Below are 4252 nucleotides of genomic sequence, written 5' to 3'. Positions count from 1 at the left end.
CTCTTCCTCTTCCTCTTCCTCTTCCTCTTCTTCTTCTTCTTCTTCTTCTTCTTCTTCTTCTTCTTCTTCTTCTTCTTCTTCTTCTTCTTCTTCTTCTTTCTTTTTGGAGGAACCGGGGATTGAACTCAGGCTCTTGCACTTGCCAAGGAAGTGCTTATTCCACTGAGCCATGTTCCCTGCCCCTGTAACTTCTTTTGATGTGCAGAAACTTCTCAATAAGAGGATGTCCCAATTGTTGATTCTTTCAAGTATTTCCCCTACAGTTTGATTTTTGTTCATGAAATGTTTGCCTACCCCTGTGTCTTCAAGAATTCCACTTACTTTCTCTTCCAGTAGATTTAGTGTTTCTTGTTTAATGTTTAGATCTTTAATCCATTTTCACTTTAGTTTAATGCCTGGTGATAGACCTGGGTCTAGCTTTAGTTATTGGCATGTGGGGAGCCAGTTTTTCCAGCACCATTTGTTAAAGAGGTTATCTTTCTTCCAGTGGATATGTTTGGCCCCTTTGTAAAAGATATGATGTCTGAGTTTGTAAGTTTTATCTGAATCTTCTAATCCATTCCATTGATCCTCAGGTCTATTTTTTTTTTGCCTCTACCATGTGAATTTTATCATAGTACCTTTGTAGTATAGTTTCAAGTCAGAGACTGTAATGCCTCCTGCCTTATCTTTGTTGCCCAGGATTGCCTTTTCTTTTCTAAGTCTTTCCTAGTTCCAAATAAATTTTAAGAATGATTTTTCTAGATCTGTGAGTATAATTTAAACTCCTTTATTCACTTAAGTGTGCATTATTGGCTAATATAGGGTCTATTTTGGAGAAATTCCATGTGCTGCTGAGATGAATGTGTATTCTGAAGTTGTTAGGTAGAACATGATGTAGAGGTCTATTTATTCCATTTGTTGTAAGGTTTGGCTTAGCTCTGTTATTTCATTGTTGATTTTTCATAGTTGATCTTTCTGTGACAGTGTAAAATCTAACCCTTCCACTGTAATTGTGTTAACGTTTATTTGATCTTTTATGTCCAATAGTATTTGTTTAATGTTGGGTGTTCTGTTGTTAGTGTATATATGTTAATAGTTATTATCTCTTCTGTTTCCTTAACTTCTTCTTTTTCTTTTCTTTTCTCTCTTTTTTTTTTTCTTTTCTTTGGCAGAACCAGGGATTGAACTCAGGCCCTTGCACTTGCCAGGAAAGTGCTTATTCTACTGAACCATCTCCCTGACCCTGTTTCCTTAACTTATATGTAGTGATTTTATTTGCTTCTTCTGGTCAGCTTTGGCTTGAAGTCTACTTTGTTTGAAAATAGCATAACCTTTGGTGGGTTCCCATTACATGGAATATTGTTTTCCATTATTTTAAGTCTATAAATTTCTTTTTTGAGTTAAAATATGTTTCTTGTTGTTTCCTGATCTATTCTGTCAATTTGTGGCCTTTAACTAGGGAACTGAGACTATGACTCAGTCCCGTCACTACATTTTTCTGTGCAGATTCTCTTCTTTTCGTTCTACTTAGCTGTTCCCCTTGTCTGGTGTATTTATCCTATTGATTCTTTTGGCAATGTTAATTCACTGTCTCTTTCAGGATATTCTTGAGAATGTTTTGGAGTATTAGTTTGGTAATCATGAATTTCTCTAAGCATTCTCATCATGAAATATCTTATTGTATCATTTATTTGAAAGGTGGTTTTACAGAATGTATCTGTCAGTGTTGGAAACTTTTCTTTTTAGCTTGAAACACCATTTTACAACTCTTTAAGGTTTGTGTTGAGAAATCTACTGTAATTCATTGTTTTTCTAACACCTCTTATGATTCTGTCCATGTTGGACTTCTGGAATTTCGACTACAATGTGTTATAGAGAGCTTCTTTTATGATCATGACTACTTGAGGTTATATATCCCTCACTTAGTTGTGTATTACAATATTTTCTTACATTTGGGAAGTTTTCTGCTATTGGTTCAGTGGATAGTTTTTATTCTATTTGTGCCACTTTCTACTTTCTTGCTAATTACAATAAATTTTCATTGGTATTCTTTGTATCACCTAGCCACTGCTGGATTCATTTTCCACATCTGCTTGTCATTTTAAAGGTATTTCTTGTTAATTGGTCACCAACCTCTGCCTTGTCTCCTGGTTCTGATATTCTGTTCTCATGTTGGTCACATTGGTTACATCTCCTCATATTGTTGATAGAATTTATAATCTCCTGGATGTTTTGGTACCTTTGCTGTGGGTGCTGATTCTTTTCTATGTTTGACTCTTGGGTACTGTTTTCCTTAGAATGGCTAGCTTTTTATTAGCGTATTCTGTACACGTGCTTATTATTTTGTTTATTAGGGCCATTTGTCTGTTATATTTTTCATGTGTTTGTCAAGTACCTTGTTGATCTGGTTGTTGTTTTTTTAAACCTCCTCTGTTATTATAATAATTAGGCTCTGTGGCTTTTGATTTTCTGCCGTCAATGCCCTGTGAACCAGCTTCAGAGTTTTGGGAGTTTTTGGAGGCATTTTGTTGCTTTGTTTTCTCATATTTCTATTATTTTTGTTTGTATGTTTTGTGTACTGAAGTTTGTGGGTTGATTATGGTGGAAGACACTTTTGCTAATATGGAGGCTCTTTAAGGTAATATCTGCTTTCCAGTGACACCCTCTAGGTGTGACTAAGTATAGGCCTTTCCTATGTGCCAGGCTCCAACTACCTCCATTAGTTTGGCTAGAAAAGTTACAGTATATTTGGCCTGGTACTCAGTTCTATGAGAATGAGCCATAGTATCAGTGACAGAAAGACAACTCAGATATTTGAGTTATACAGAAAAATAAATTAACAACAACAACTATGTCACTTTGGCTATAGTAATGAAAACAACAACAATAATAGCATCAAAGACAAACTAGTCATCAACATACTCTAAGAACCAATAACATACAGCCATGAATCATAGGAAAGAGTTCTATATTTATCATGTTAATATTATCCCTTAGTTATCACAGATTTATCAGGGAATTTCCAACATGAGAGGGCAGCAAAGGCTTAAATAAATAAATCAGATGGTATGATTTTAGGGCCCCAGGAGGATCAAAACACTGTAACAGAATTTGATATTCTCTGGGGAATAAGACAAAGATCTTCTTTGGGCTGCCCATATTCATTTAGTTATCAAAACAGGGATAGGGTGGGGTGGAGAATACTGAAGAAAGGTGAAAATCTCTCAAGGTCTTCTCCAAGTAAGACATTGTTAATTTAGGAGAACTATATTATCTCTAGGAAGGTCTCAACCCAGGAGTGAGATGCCTGCAGCTACTGTCTTTGTCTAGTTAATTGAGGTTGGAGCCAGATGTCCTTAGCTGTATTCTTGTCTTGTCCTTTGCTTCACAGGTCACCACAGGCCTCAGTCAGTCAGAACCAGTGATTCATAGAGTTTCACTCGTTATGAGTGCACTGCCCATTTCTAGCCAAAGGGGCCTAGGCCTTGGACAGACTCATAATTAAACATGGAAAGCCAATTACTTAATTTAAATCATTCTCAGAGCTAAGTAGTGGTCTCCATCATATATTTATAGTATAAACATTAAGACAAACCAAATATTCTCCTTAAGTAAATATCTACTGAATGAGGCAGATTTACCTCCATTACAACAGAACAGTATTGAACACTAATAACAGACTTAACTGCTACAGACTCAGAAAACATAATGGCTATAGAGGGGGTAGGAATGTAGAGAATGATAATAGAATTTGAAGTATTATTCACTGGAAGATGGGCAAGAGGTGGGAAAGGTGAGACAGATCTTACTGAAGAGTAAAGGAACTAGTAGTATTGGATGACAGTGACAGGAAAAACAAACAAGAAAAAGAAGAAAAACAAACAGCAAGATAATGGAGAAAAGAAAAGCAAGGGAAAAGTTAAAAAGATAAAAACCAATTCAATTAGTTTTTAAAAAATCTTCTGTGTTTTTCGATGAGTTTTTCTTTCCAGTATTTTCAGTCCATCAAGTTGCAAATTTTTTTGGCTTAGGTATATGTCCTGTGGAATTTTGGGGTGCCCTTCTTCCTCTGTCTGAATGCCCCAGTCTAAGGCAACTGCTCACACAGAGGCATGCTCTTGCTCACACTACTAGATGGGAAAAAATAATCAGCCCTTTGGCCTTTGCTGGGTGTAAACTGTAGGGCAGGGATTCAAGAAGATCGTTTGATTGAATGTCAGTGTTTTTAGATCCCAGCTTCTTCTGTAAGCCACTATCACCGAGCAGAGCT

This window comes from Octodon degus, unplaced genomic scaffold, assembly GCF_000260255.1.
Source record: "Octodon degus isolate 3935 unplaced genomic scaffold, OctDeg1.0 scaffold00127, whole genome shotgun sequence".
Classification (NCBI taxonomy): Eukaryota; Metazoa; Chordata; class Mammalia; order Rodentia; family Octodontidae; genus Octodon; species Octodon degus.
This window is presented reverse-complemented; position numbering follows the sequence as displayed.